This window comes from Tympanuchus pallidicinctus, unplaced genomic scaffold (assembly GCF_026119805.1).
Source record: "Tympanuchus pallidicinctus isolate F22 unplaced genomic scaffold, pur_lepc_1.0 scaffold4, whole genome shotgun sequence".
Lineage (NCBI taxonomy): Eukaryota > Metazoa > Chordata > Aves > Galliformes > Phasianidae > Tympanuchus > Tympanuchus pallidicinctus.
In genome coordinates, this window is record NW_026294758.1 from 43,423,292 (window position 1) to 43,439,022 (window position 15,731).

Genomic DNA, 15,731 nt, shown 5'->3' on the forward strand with positions numbered 1-15,731 from the left:
GCAGGTTCCCTACAGCAGCTCACACAAGTAGGTGTGCAGGTGGGTCTTAAATATCTGCAGAGAAGGAGTCTCCACAACCCCCCTGGGCAGCCTGTTCCAGTGCTCCATCACCCTCACCATAACGAAGTTCTTGTCACATTTGTGCGGAACTTCCTATGCTCCAGTTTTCCCCCTTGTCCTGTCTCCACACTGCTGAAAACAGTCCGGCCTCGCCACTCTGCCCCCCACACCTCGAATATTTATAGACCTGGATCAGGTCCCCTCTCAGTCTCCTTTTCTCAAGGCTGAACAGACCCAGTTCACTCAGCCTTTCTTCATAGGAGAGATGCTCCAGGCCCTTCACCATCTTTGTGGCCCTCTGCTGGACTCTTTCCAAGACATCCCTGTCTTTTTTGCACTGGGAGCCCAGAACTGGACACAGTACTCCAGATGAGGCCTCACCAGGGCAGAGTAGAGGGGGAGGATCACCTCCCTCGACCTGCTGGCCACGCTCTTTTTAATGCACCCCAGGATGCCATTGGCCTTTTTGGCCACAAGGGCACACTGCTGGCTCATGGCCAACCTGTCATCCACCAGGACACCCAGGTCCCTCTCTGCAGAGCTCCTCTCCAGCAGCTCATCCCCCAACCTGTACTGGTGCATGCAATTTTTCCTCCCCAGATGCAAGACTCTACACTTACTTTTGTTAAACCTCATCCGGTTTTTTTCTGCCCAGCTCTCCAGCCTATCCAAGTCTTGCTGAATGGCAGCACAGCCTTCAGGCGTGTCAGCCAATCCTCCCAACCTCGTATCATCAGCAAACTTGCTGAGGGTGGCCACTATGCCCTCATCAAGGTCATTGATGAAGATGTTGAACAAGATCAGACCCAGCACAGACCCCTGAGGAACACCATTGGTTACAGGCCTCCAACTGGACTCTGCACCACCACCAACAACCCTCTGCGCTCTGTCAGTCAGCCAGTTCTCAACCCACCTCACTGTCCACTTGTCTATCCCACACTTCCTCAGCTTTGTTATAAGGATGTCATGGGAGACAGTATCAAATGCCTTGCTGAAATCAAGGTAGACTACATCCACTGCTCTTCCCCCATCCACCCAGCCAGTGACAACATTGTAGAAGGCTACCAGGTTGGTCAAGCACGACCTCCTCCTGGTGGACCATGCTGACTACTCCTGATAACCTCCTTTTCTTCCAGTTGTCTGGAGATGACATCCAGCACCAGCTGTTCCATAGCCTTTCCAGGGACAGAGGTGAAGCTGACTGGCCTATAATTGCCTGAATCTTCCTTCTTGCCCTTTTTGAAGACTGGAGTGACATTGGCTAACCTCCATTTTTCAGGCACTTCCCTCATTCTCCAAGACTCTCAAAGATGATAGAGTGATTCAGCAATTACCTCTGCCAGCTCCCTGAGCACCTGTGGATGCATCCCATCGGGTCCCATGGATTTATGAACATTGGTGTTGTCTAGGCGCTCTTGGACCGCCTCTTCCCCGACTAAAGGGAAGTCTTCCATTTCCCAGACCCTCTCACTTAACTCCAGGGTCCGGGATTCCTGAGGGAGAGATTTTTCACTGAAGACAGAAGCAAAGAAGGCATTCAGTATCTCCACCTTCTCAGCATCCTCCGTTACCAGAACACCCCCCTCGCTTAGCAGGGGAGCCACATTCTCCTTAGTCTTCCTTTTACTGTTAACATATTTTAAAAAGCCTTTTTAATTGTCTTCTATCACCTTTGCCAGATTCAATTCCAGGCGGGCTTTAGCCTTCCTCGTCGCATCCCTGCAGGCCCTGACAACATTCCTATATTCTTCCCAAGTGGCCAGACCCTTTTTCCACATTTCTTGGGCATTCTTCTTTCCTTTGAGTTTGTGCACGAGCTCCTTGTTCATCCACACAGGTCTCCTGCCACCCTTTCCTGATTTCTTTCTCACAGGGACGCACTGATCCTGAGCTTGGAAGAAGAGCTGCTTAAATGCCGACCAGCTCTCACAGGCCCCCTGACCTTCTAACACCCTAGCCCACAGGATAGCTCCAAGTAGGTCCCGGAAGAGATCAAAGTTGGCTCTCCTGATGTCCAGGGTAGCAATGCTACTTTTTGCTTTGCTTTTTCCATTCAGGATCTTGAACTCCACCATCTCATGATCACTACAACCCAAGCTGCCCCCGACCTTCACTTCCTTGACAAGCCCTTTTCTATTAGTGAGAATAAGGTCCAGTAACACCCCTCCCCTCATTGGTTCCTCCACCACCTGCATCAGAAAGTTGTCATCAACACATTGCAGGAACCATCTGGACCGCACGTGCCTGGCCATGTTGTTTATCCAGCAAATATCTGGATAATCGAAGCACCAGCACCTGGGATCATGACACTACTTCCAGTTGCTTATGGAAGGCCTCATCAACCTCCTCCTCCTGATGAGGGGGCCTTTAGTACACCCCCACAACAGTGTCAGCCATACCGCCTGCCCCTTGATTCTCACCCACAAGCTCTCCACTGCTACACCGCTCTCCCCCAGGTGGAGTTCAATACATTCTAGCTGCTCTCTCACATAAAGAGCAACTCCACCACCCCGTCTCACCAGGTGATGTTTCCTAAAAAGCACATAGCCCTCCATGACAACATTCCAGTCATGAGAGCTGTCCCACCACGTCTCCGTGACTGCAATGAGATCGTAGCCATGTAACCACAAGCAGATCTCCAACTCTTCCAGTCTATTTCCCATACTGTGCACATTAGTGTACAGACACTTTAGGGAAGAAGCATCCCCCTGACACTCTCCATCCCTTCGAACTCCATCCTCATCACCCATCAAGCTCTGTTTTGAGCCTCAAACTACCTGCTCAACCCTGAGGCCCTCATTTTATCCCCTTCCCCCTTCCTACCTAGTTTAAACACCTTTCAATCAGGCCTGCCAGTTCCTGAGCTGGGATCCTTTTTACCCCTTGCAGACAGGTGAGTTCTATCTGCAGTCTTCATACAAGGAGCCGAGTAAATTGCTCCATGGTCAAAAAACCCAAAATCCTTGTGCCTACACCAACCTCTAAGCCATTTATTTATGAGGAGGGTTTTTTTGATCCTCTCAGTGTTCTTCCCTGCCACTGAAGTGATAGAAGAGAAGATGACCTTTAAAGATCCCTTCCAACTCTAAGGGTTCTATGATTCTCTGATTCCATTTTCAAATTCCTTTCTTAAAACATGGAAAGTATGACTGCATATTCATCTGTGTTCACAGCCTTGTGTTTAGCCAAGTATCAACATGCATACAGTTATTTGCCATAACTTCTGTCAGCACTGCTCAGTGCTGCCCTCCCAGTGCTCTGCCTTCAGTCAGCACAGTGTTAATAGTGTGGACGTGTGCCCAGGGCTGCTTGCCACATTTAAATAGCAGGAAAAGGCTGGGCTGAATTGTGAGCTGTGGTAGGCTGCATGCACCCTGCAAGATACGGTTTGAACATGTCTAGAATCCAAGAAGGAAGACGTGTTGCTTGTCATTTTAAATAGCATCAGAGTCAGAGTCTTTCTTGAACTGAGAAGGGCTACAATCAGTAGTTAATTGAAGACTGGTAGAGAGCTAAGATTCCCTTGCAGTGGAAAAGATTGGAGCAGAAAATCAACAGTGAATTTCTTTGCGTCAGCATCAAGGAGAAAAGGAGAACTGAGAGTTAGTAACATTATTTGGGGGTTGATAATTTAGAAGGCACAACTGCAAGATGATGTCTGATGAGATGTAGCCATGTGGCTGTTGTTTGGACAGCAGTCGATATATCTGTCAGCATCTTCAGTTTAATAAATTTAGTACCCTCCTTAAAACTTTCTCCCAAAACTGTGTTTTGTGAAACTATTTGCTGATTGTCTTTGGCTCTCCTCCTTCAAATTGGATCTTTCAATTCTAAAGCATAATTCTAAATAAAGCAGACTTTGCCCATGATTTACCTTCCTGCATAAAAATTCCAGTAGATCTTTTGAAGGAGGAAGACACGCAGCTATTTGGCAAGCTGCATACTTTCTGTAGCAGCAATACCATTCATATTGTTTAGGGGAAAAAAAAAATCACAGCAAGAGAGCCAGCAAAGTTACTTGTCCTCTCTTTAAAAGAGCTGTCTGAAATGCAGACAGTGGTCAGGCTGTTATTAAACGAAGATGAGAAAGAGTAGCATTTGTACTAGTGAGAAATAAGAACAAAAGCGCCTGTGAAATAGTATTAGTAACTTTATAGCTATCTAACTGAATTAACAAAACAAAGCAAGCAAAACAAAAAATCCACAACTTTGTGCCTAATCAACTATTCTAGAAGTTACACCATGACAGGATAGGATGGAAAAATGCCGATAGTACCATCACAGGTTATTGTTGTTATTAAATTGTTCTGCTATTCTTACTCCTCAGAGTGAGAAATGCTTGCATTAAAGCACACTAAGTTCTTTTAATTAGTTACGGTATTTGTTAAAGAAGTAGCATATATATATATTTCATTACTACTGTTGTGTCTAAATAAAAAAAAAATAGTAGAACTTTGATGAAGAAATAAAGTTGTAGATGTGTTTCTGATGTGTGCTAGCATAATTCATTCTGCTTTGGAAGATTAATCTTTGTAAATAATGACAAGAAGTTTTATTTTGTTCTTTTGTGTAATCTGTAGAGCAAGTACTAAAACTTGCTTTATTTGAATTTTGAGATTTTTATCTTCACTCTTAGTTTTTTAGCAAATTAATTACACTTTTCACAAGGGATCAAAACATTTAGCTATGGAGCCTAGAATTTTATTTCTAGTGGTGACCCATGCTGCTAGTTCAAAGCACACTATCTCCCTCCGTCCCTGTGACAGGCCAGCTATTGCATAACCACTGTTTGTTGACTACTGTGGACTGGGTCAGCAGATGTAATAAACTTTTCAGGCTTAGAATGATTAGTTTTCATTATCATATGATATTCAGTGCAACTTTCCTATCACAGGGGTTATTACTGCAGGGTATTAGACACTGGTACCCAATTCTATTAAGTTTTACAATTTTTGGTTATGTTAACTCTGGGACTTGAAGGGTTGGAGAAAAAGTGCCTGGCATTTTAAAGTCTCAAACCCACTGTCTTTTCAGACATCCAATTCTTTGTTTTAACTTTGCTTAGCCCTTACTTATTTGCTGCCAAAGTGTTAATGGAAGAGTTTTGTGAGTGGATCTGGACAATGAATGTGAATGCACATATTTAATGCCTTGCAGTGAGCAGGTATCATTGACATGTCTGCTTTCCTATTTCCCTGCTGGATTTTATTTCTCGTTTGGATTTGTGGAATAAATAGTAATGTTAATTCCCAAGTGCAAGAATGAGTGGATGTAGCCTCTGAAGATTCCCTTCCCTTCACCCTCTAGTGTTTCTTTTTAAAATAAAAGATCATGTATCTTCTGTATACTCAGACATGGACATGCCTGCTCTGCTGTCTCCCCTCACTCCTCCCCCAGAAAAGGGGAGAAATGGTTAAAAAGTGTTCTTTACTTCTGGAGTGGTGAAAAGAATCTTTGTTGTATTGACTTGCAAATAATGTGAAGAAGTTATCTGTTTATAATATTGTTTTTGAAAGTATATCATGTCTCAAACTGACAACGACATTGGAAAGAAGCTGATTGTGGTCTTTCCCTCCCCATATATATCTTTCTTTTGAAAAGCAAATCTTTTGAAACTTCTGAAATATTTGAGTGTAGGGAGCACTTCTGTCTTAAACACCATTTGAAACTGCTAAGAATAGACAATTTTTTTTTTTTAATTTCCTTAGAGATGCTATTCAAACTGTGAACACTGCTGTACTCAGCATGTTCAACACCTGCAGTATGTATATAAATGATTTTATTTCTTTCCAAATTGGAGACTGCATCTTCCTTTACAGTTGTGTAGGTCTTGTCTTTAATGCATTTTAGTTGACAGGGTTATGTGTTAGCTTGTGAAGTTGCATAACTGATACTCAGGAAAATGCTGACAGTGGCAGGTTATTCTGATACATTTCTAACACTTGAGAGCAGCAAACCTACTAATGGAAAATGATGCTTATGTAGATTGAGCTTCTTAACTTTTTGCCATATGTTTTCTTTTTCTTATGCTAAAATGTTCCACAATGTTAAATAAGGTTTCTTCTCCTACTGAAAATTATGATTTTAAATGGGCAGGAAAAACAAACAAACAAACACAACAGATAAATATAAAAACAGATGCTGCTTATCTCAGGAAAAAAAAAAGGGGGATGGGGAAATAATCTTGGGTAAACTAGTAGTCATGAAATTGCATGTATTTCTAAATGTATATAGTGATGCTAACATTATTCAAACTGAATTATTAACTCTAGATTTTTTCCTAAGTTGCAGCGGCAACTCATTTTTGAGCACTGAAACATTCAGGCTTTCAGAAAAAAAATGTCTTGCTCATCTAACTACTTTGTGGTCCATCCATCTTTTGTTCTTCAGAACAAAAGTATTTGGATTACCTGCAAAAAAAATTTACCTGTGTTCTTAGCTGAGATTGATGTAATAGAGACTTTTAAATGCCTGCAGTTAAGTGTTTGTATCCTGTTTACCCATTAATAGAAAGTTGGAAGGTTTTTGTTTAAGATGGGAGGTTTCAAAGTTGTCAGCTCTTATTCATGCCTTCCAGCATTTAAGTCAGTTTCACCACACTTCACTAGTAGTAGCCATCAATAATTTTTCAATAGTCTTGGGAATCTGAAGTGGCCCAATTTTACTGGGAGCTGACAAACGTCCCAGTTTTCCATGAAACTGAGAAAGAAGGTGCTAGTAACTACAGGCCTGTCAGTCTCACTCTGGTGTCTAGTTAAATCACAGAGAAGATTCCCACAGGTCTCTCTTCTGCCTCCTTTTCCCCAGACTGAACAGCCCCAGTTCCTTCAGTCTCTTCTCACAGGGCACATTCTCCAAGCCCTTCGCCAGCCTTGTTGCCCTTCTTTGGACCTGCTCCATCACCTCTATGTCCTTTCTGTACTGAGGTGCCCAAAACTGAACACAGTACTCGAGGTGAGGCCTCGCCAATGCCAAGTACAGGGGCAGGATGACTTCCCTAGTCCTGCTCACCACACCATTCCTGATACAGGCCAGGATTCTATTGGCCTTCTTGGCCACCTGGACACACTCCTGGCTCATATTCAGCTGACTGTCCATCAGTCCCTTTCCATCAGGCAGCTTTCCAGCCACTCCTCCCCAAGCCTGTAGGGTTGCCTAGGGTTGTTGTGACCAAAATGCATGCCCTGACACTTGGCCCTATTGAAACTCATACGGTTTACCTGGGTCAATTGATCCAGTCTATCTAGATCCCTCTGTAGTGCCTTTCAACACTCTCTCCCATTCATGGTGTCATCTGCAAACGTACTGAGGGTGCACTCAATCCCCTCATCAAGATCATCAATTAACATGTTGAATAGGAGTGGCCCTGGTACTGGGCCCTGGAGGACTGACCACCAACTGTATTTAATTCCACTGACCACAACTCTTTGGGCCCAGTAATCCAGCCAGTGTTTCACCCAGTGGAGTGTACACACATCCAAACCATGTGCAGCTTTGTTTGAGAGAATTTCTGTGGAATGTGGTATACCTCTGAGACTCAGGACTGGTCAGCAAGATGTCACAGTTAGGTGGAATTTCATAGCTTTGTTTTATATCCCTCACCCTTGAAAGCCACAGGAGGGTGCACATTACTGGGAGAATGAGACTCAAGAGCAAACTTTCAGGATGCTTTGTCAAGTTTACACTACAGCTCACCAGATGGAGATAAGACAGCAAGGGCATGTTGGGCATATAGCATGTATTTAGGCTAAGCTGTATTAAAGGCCTTTGCAGGCTATATCTTTCAAGTGTCTTCTAATTACAGGCATGCTGTAGCCACCACATCCAACACTTCTCATTATTACAAAAACACAGTATCTTCGGTAGATAATAATAAATGAACTGCTCCATAGCTGTTATGCAAGATCTTTGACTGAAACGGTAGTAGACGTGTTTCAGTTCAACATGGAAAACCTTGTTCTTTTCTCAGGGAACATGAGTATGAGTATGTCTAATGGCAGCAGAAGAGGTAGTGTTGTGAATCAGCTATATCAATACAATGCTAAGGACTAAAACAAAAATCATTCCCTGGAAAGTCTTATTTGTGACAGGAACTACAAAAGCAGCTGATAATAAAGATTGCTGCATGTGATAAGTATTAATCTTTATTACTGTCACCAAGATCAGAAGATGGTTAACAGTGATAATACTTAAATTTTGTCAAACTTTTACAGTAATTTCACACCAACTACTCTCTTTCTCACAGATTTTGTACTTTATCCCAAGTGTAAAGTACCTGCAGAAAGTTAAGAGGGTTTCATTTGAATGAAGAAAAATGAATCAATCACTGTTTCAGAAAGTCATTTTTCCTTGTTTTGATGGATACATACAAAAATAAGTAGCAATAAGTAGCAAAGTTAAAATTGTCCTAGGAATTACAAGCAAATCCAAACCCACTGCCTGGTTCAAACTACTTCATTTTCAGTAGTTTGGGATTGACATAATGACACATTTAATGTAGTACATTAGTGGTTTTTCATGGTGATCTTAAATACTGGATAAAAACAACTACATCTGAATCCCTTTCTGAATCATTCACTGCTCAAATTCCCACCTCTTAGATAAATTCTTACATTAGTGTGCACAGGCTCCATAATTTCCCTGGCAAGTCCATGACATCCTGCTACAATGAAAAAAGGCCCAAAAGCATTTTGGAAGAGTAAGTGCAGATTTCCGTCTGTATGAGAAATTCTGAATTTTTTATCTCAGTCAGAGAAAACTCTGAATGTTCTAACGGAGTTGTTCTCTGAGCATTCTGTTGGTTAGAAAGCTACCCTTAGGCACAGTGTGTTCTAGGACACAGTATCATAGAATCATAGTTGCCTGGGTGGAGAAGCACCACAATGATCATCTGGTTTCAACCCCCCGGCTATGTGCAGGGTCACCAACCACCAGACCAGGCTGCCCAGAGCCACATCCAGCCTGGCCTTGAATGCCTCCAGGGATGGGGCACCCACAACCTCCTTGAGCAACTTGTTTCAGTGTGTCACCACCCTCTGTGTGAAACACTGCCTCCTGATATCTAACCTAACTCCCGTCATCGTTCAAAACCATTTCCCCTTGTCCTATCACTATCCACTCTTGCAAACAGACTTACCTCCTCCTGTTTATACACAACCTTCAAGTATTGGAAGGCCACATTGAGGTCTCCCCTCCCCTCCTCTCCTCTCCTCTCCTCTCCTCTCCTCTCCTCTCCTCTCCTCTCCTCTCCTCTCCTCTCCTCTCCTCTCCTCTCCTCTCCTCTCCTCTCCTCTCCTCTCCTCTCCTCTCCTCTCCTCTCCTCTCCTCTCCTCTCCTCTCCTCTCCTCTCCTCTCCTCTCCTCTCCTCTCCTCTCCTCTGCTCTCCTCTCCTCTCCTCTCCTCTCCTCTCCTCTCCTCTCCTCTCCTCTCCTCTGCTCTCCTCTCCTCTCCTCTCCTCTCCTCTCCTCTCCTCTCCTCTCCTCTCCTCTCCTCTCCTCTCCTCTCCTCTCCTCTCCTCTCCTCTCCTCTCCTCTCCTCTCCTCTCCTCTCCTCTCCTCTCCTCTCCTCTCCTCTCCTCTCCTCTCCTCTCATCTTCACCACAAAGAACAAGCCCAGTTCCCTCCACCATTCTTTATAGGAGACATGCTCCAGCCCACTGGTAGGATTGCTACAAATTCATGGCATACTGGTGTATACCACAAATCTGACCACTTTCAGATGTTCAGTCCTGGGAGGTTTGTTTGTTGCTTTCTTTAAATTTGTTGTTGGCGTATTTTTTTCCTATAGTTTGTTTGTTTTATGATTTTAAGATTTAGCATTCAGTGTCTTGGCTGTACTTGAAAGACTTTTCAGAGAATCTGCCTTTGTTCCAACCTTACACTGACTTTCAGGGGTAGGAAGGGATTTCTAGAGATCTTCAGTGTAAATCCCTTTGATAAGCAGGTTCCCTATGTAAGGTCACACAGTTGGGCATCCAGGCAAGTCTGCAATATCTCCAGAGAAGATTTCACAGCATCTCTGGGCAGCCTGTTCCTGTGCTCCATCACACTGACATTACAGAAGATCTTCCTTGTGTTTGTATAAAACTACCTATATTCCACTTTCTGCTTGTCGCCTCTTGTTCAGTTGATGGATGCCAACTAAAAGAATTCACCCCATCACCTTGACTCCTGCAGCAGTCAAGTGATGCGATTCCCACTCAGTTTTCTCAAGGCTGAAGAGTTCCAAGTCTCTTAGCCTTTGCTCAAAAGGGAGATTCTCCAGGCCCTTGATCATCTTTCTTGTCCTCTGATGGACTCTCTCTAGAAGATCTCTGTCTTTTTGAACTGGGGGGCCCAGAGCTGAAACAGTATTCCAGATGTGATCTCACCAGGGCAGAGTAGAAGGGGAGGAACACTTCCCCTGGTCTGTTGGCCGCACTCTTTTTAATGCACCCCAGGATACCATTGTCCTTTTTGGCCACTAGGGCACACTGCTGGCTCATGGCCAACATATTATCCACCAGAACTACCGTGTCCTTCTCCACAGAGCTCATCCTTCTCCAGAGGTCATCTCCTAATGGGGATCCTGTACTAATCCTGTACTAATGCATGTAGGTATTCCTCCCCAGGTACAAGACAATAAAATTTCTCTCACTGAACCTCATCAGGTTCCTCTCTATCAACTCTCTAGTCCTTCCGGGTCAGACTAGCCTAGTCTCTAGTTCTATCATATACATACCCTTTGAGCAGATATATAAGAAATAGCATTCTACTTAAATTTCTTGTTAATGTAGAGGCAGAACTCGTTCTAAGTAAAAAAGTAACAGCATCGTGTGTGTTAGTTCCTTCACAAAAATGTTTGTGGACAAACTCCTTTGAAGGTTTTACAGATACATTCATAACAATGAATAACAGCAACAATTGCCTTTGTGTTAAGTTCTGTGCCAGTCTAGCAAAGCTTTCCATTAAGTGTAAATATCTCCTTGCCCAGAAAGTGAATTGCTCCAGAAAAGGTGGGAACCTCCTGCACTGACCTGTACTTCCCATCATGACTAAGCATGCTCCTATTTCAGTATGCGCCTTGTCTCATGAGGGAAAACTTGACTTTGGTTTCTGTCAAACTACAACTGACCATAATTTCTGTCTGAGAAAACATGTTTTGTTTTCTGTAGATGATAGAGATGGAAGAACTGAGAGGAAGTTGGCTTTGTATATGTTATGTATGTATTTATATACATAAATGTACATATATGTTTGTATCTGTACTGTTAGGTTTGGGGAATAGTACTGCATAAGTGCTATTAGCCTGCAGATATTTTTTTCAAGACTTTCTTCTTCCAGTGGAAAAGTGTATGATAGGCTCAACTCTACATTATTAATTTGTTTTTTTTTTTAATCCATATCTCTCAGGAGATTTTAAAAACAAACTAAATATTGCTGCAATTTAATGTCAGAGAGAACTGTTGGGATTTTCTGTTTCTTCACAATTAGATTGTCATTATGTCCAGAGCACTGCTTTATAATGCTGGTGTACATCTTTTCTGTTAGCTTGCTGTAGATCAGCTTGCATTTTGCGGGCAGTGAAATCCCATTTGAATTTAAGACATGTTTAGGGCTGTGGATACTGATAAAGTGGTTGTGGGAATAACAGCATCCCATGAAGTATGAAAACAGCTCAGACTTCCTCACTGGTAAAAGCTTTTTATTGAGACACATGCCAAAGGTTTTAGAATCATAGAATCACAGAATCATGAAGGTTTGAAAAGACCCACAGGACCACCCAGTCCAACTATCCACCCATCATCAACAGTTCTTACTAAACCATATCCCTCAAAACAGTGTTCAAATGTTCCCTGAACACCTCCGAGGTTGGTTACTCCACCACCTCCCTGGGCAGCCCATTCCACTGCCTGACCACCCTTCCAGAAAAGTACTATATCCTAACGTCCAGCATGAATCTCCCCTGGTGCAGCTTGAAGCCATTCCCTCTGGTCCTATCACCAGTTGAACGAGGAAGAGGCCAACCCCCAGCTCATTACAACCTCCCTTCAGGTAGTTATAGAGAGCATTAAGGTCTCCCCTGAGCCTCTCTTCTCCAGACTGAACAATCCCAGATTCTCCAGCTGCTCCTCATACGGCCTGTGCTCCAGACCCCTCACCAGCTTTGTTGCCCTTCTTTGAACCCGCTCCAGGGCTTCAATGTCTTTCTTGCAGTGAGGGGCCCAGAACTGGACACAGTACTCGAAGTGCAGCCTCACCAGTACTGAGTAAGGGGGATAATTACTTTCCTGTTCCTACTGGCACCACTGTTTCTGATGCAAGCCAGGATGCCATTGGCCTTCTTGGCCACCTGGGCACACTGCTGGCTCATGTTCAGCTGAGCATCAACCAGTACCCCCAGGTCCATTTCCTGTACACAGTCTTCCAGCCTCTCTGCCCTAAGCCTATAGCATTGCCTGGGGTTGTTGTGGCCGAAGTGCAGGACCCGGCATTTGGCCTTGTTGAAACTCATCCTATTGGCTTCAGCCCAGCTCTCCAGCCTGTCCAGATCCCTCTGTAGGGCCACGCTACCCCCAGGCAGATCCACACTTCCAGCCAATTTGGTGTCATCTGCAGACTTACTAAGGGTGCACTCAATGCCCTCATCCAGGTCATCAATAAAGATATTGAACAGGACAGGTTCCAGCACCAACCCATAGGGAACACCACTTGTGACTGGTCACCAGCTGGATTTGACTCCATTCACCACCTTTCTTCTGGGCCCAGCCTCCAGACAGTTCCTTACCCAGTCAAGAGTACATCTGTCTAAGCCACGGGGCTGCCAGCTTCTGAGGGAGAATACCATGGGAGACAGTGTCAAAGGCTTTTGTGCTGAAGTCTAGGTAGACCACATCAACAGCTTTTCCCTCATCCACCAGATGGGTCACTAGATCACAGAAGATCAGCTTGTTCAAGCAGGGTCTGCCCTTCATGAACCCATGCTGGCTGGGCCTGATCCCCCAGCTGTCCCATACGTGCCATGTGATCTCCTTCAAGACAATCTGCTCCATACCCTTCCCTGGCACCGAGGTCAGCCTAACAGGCCTGTAGTTCCCTGGATCCTCCTTACAATACATCTTGTATCTACAAATCACATTGGCAAGCCTCCAGTCTTCTGGGACCTCACCAGTCAACAAGGAGTACTGACAGATGATGGAAAGTGGCTCGGTTATCACCTCTGCCAGTTCCCACAGCTCTCTCAGATGAATCTCATCTGGCCCCATGGACTTGTGGCAGTCCAGTTGGAGCAGTAGGTCTCTGATTGCATCCTCCTGAATCATGAGTTTTGTCTGCTTCCCAGCCAAGACTACCAGGTCTGAGAGTGGAGGACCTTGGGATAATTTGTCTGACTTTTAAAGACAGGTGTAAAAAAGGCATTCAGAAGTTCTGCTTTTTCCTTATCCTCCGTGATCACATTCCCAGCTACATCCAGTAAAGCACGAAGATTCTTCTTGGTTCTCCTCTTACTGTTAATATATTTGCAAAGGAGTTTCTTGTTCCTTTTTACTCCAGCAGCCAGGTTGAGTCCAAGCTGGGCTTTTGTCTTTCTAATTTTCTCTCTACAAATCTTAACTTCTTTGTATTCTTTTGAGTTGCCCATCCCTTCTTCCACAGGAGATAGATTCTGTTTTTCTCCTGGAGCCTCAAGAATAGCTTCCTATTCATCCATGCAGGTCTTCTTCCCTGCCTGCTCATTTTGCAAATCAGGGGACAGCCTGCTCCTATGCCTTTAAGACTTCCTTCTTGAAGAGCTACCAGCTGTCTTGGAACCCTTTACTCTCTAAGACTGATCTTTTTGTGAGACTGCTCCTTTTATGTGAAGAAACTGAGTTCAGCTTTATTCATTTGATAGTTTAAATACATATGACTGTGTATATTACAAACATTGCAACTATTCTGTTACCTTCTCACTGCAAAGGAGGTAAGCCAAGACAAATCTCAGGCAACAAGAATCAAGGAGTCTAAGATAATTTCTGCTACTTGGAAGCCTGTTTACTTTTCTGTGGAGTGAAAGCAGTCTCCAACAACCGTAGACTGAATTCCCAGTTCAGAAGTGAATGGGAATTAAAGAGAGGAAGTGTTCACTCATTTAACACAAATAATTCTGGGAGTTGCCAACAGCAATCAAGATAGCACTGTCTGCCTGAGTATTTCTTTCAAGAGCTTTTCAAGACCCCCCCCCCCCCCCCCCCCAAAAAAAAAAAAAAAAGCCCAAAACAACAAAAATAGCATTTATGCAGTCAGCTGCTGGCTCCAACTGAGCACCCTTTGGAGTGCTTAGTCTTTGTGAGAGTCTATTTATCTTTAGTACTCAGTCCCACATGTACACCTTGAAGTCTGAATAAACGTAGAAAAAGGACCTAGATTTGCCCTCAGAGATTTGTAGCGCTGCATTGGTAAGCATTAATCCTTTTCAATATTAGCCACTAGATAGCACTAGCGAATCAAGTCTCAGACAGTGTGAGATGCATAGATCTAAGCAAATTCAAGCAGCCTCAAGCAAACAGCCACTGGAGTCTGTGACTGTTGTGCAGCAGCCTAATATGAATTGTTCCATCAGGAGAGAGGTGCTTTAACTTCTAGTTTATTTAAAATGTCTACAGTGATGTATTCGCAGGCAAAATCATAGAAGTAGTGGAAACAGTTACACTACTCCAGCCCTCTTAAATATTGTTTCGTATTGACTCTCATAAGGTGTATGCTATAATGCTGAAGTTAAAATAGACCTCCAAACCCTTATTCATACCAATATATTCCTCCAAAAATTATGCCTCAAAAGGTATCCTCAACAGAATGATTACTCAGAGAGGGTAAAAGGTCACCTATGCCTGTCACTTTCTGAAAATTTGTTGTAGCCTTTGTAAAATTATTTAGCATTTTTATCTTTCCAGCAAGTATTTAAGGTATTATTATCTCTGTGAAAAGACAAGAACTGGTGTTTTTAATCTTTTGCTATGAAAACCAATGAAGATACAACTGCTTGCTTATTGCCTGATTGCCTTTCAGTGAGCCACATATGAAATTGTTGTGTGGTTTTTTTCTTTGTTTTTTTTCTCAGAGTAAGAAACATAAAAATGTCATGAAAAAAAATTATGCTTTATTGACTTGTGCTGTGCAATTTCACAGAATTTACACTCCTCCTGACAACTGTTTAAGCATGTAAGCACAACTGGTCTGCACATCCAACAATCAGGCTTTTTGACAGTCCTGAGGAATACACACGGATAAGCATGGTGCCATGCAAAGTAAGAAATTGTAATTAACTTATCTGAAAAAAAAATCCTTTCTAGCTTTAGCTTCAAAATATTCCACTGTAAGCAATAGCAAATTCTTCTATTATTTATTATAAGGGTTTGTGCACTCAAATGCCGTATCCTACTTTGATAACAAATCTCAAGAGTTTGTGGATCTCAGGGATCTAAAATGTATATCCTGAATACTTGTCTTGAAGGTCAGATTTGTAATCAGCTCAAGGCATCTGGCTTTTATGACTTGCTTCTAAAGCTAAACAGAGTGATATTAAAATATGCAGCTATACTAAGGCTTATTTACTATAGGCATGCTTCATTTTAGGTATGTGGGTTTTAAGGACAACAGTGGTGCCTGTTGCCGACAGGAGCTCTCAGGAACTTGCAGAAGACTCAGAAGATG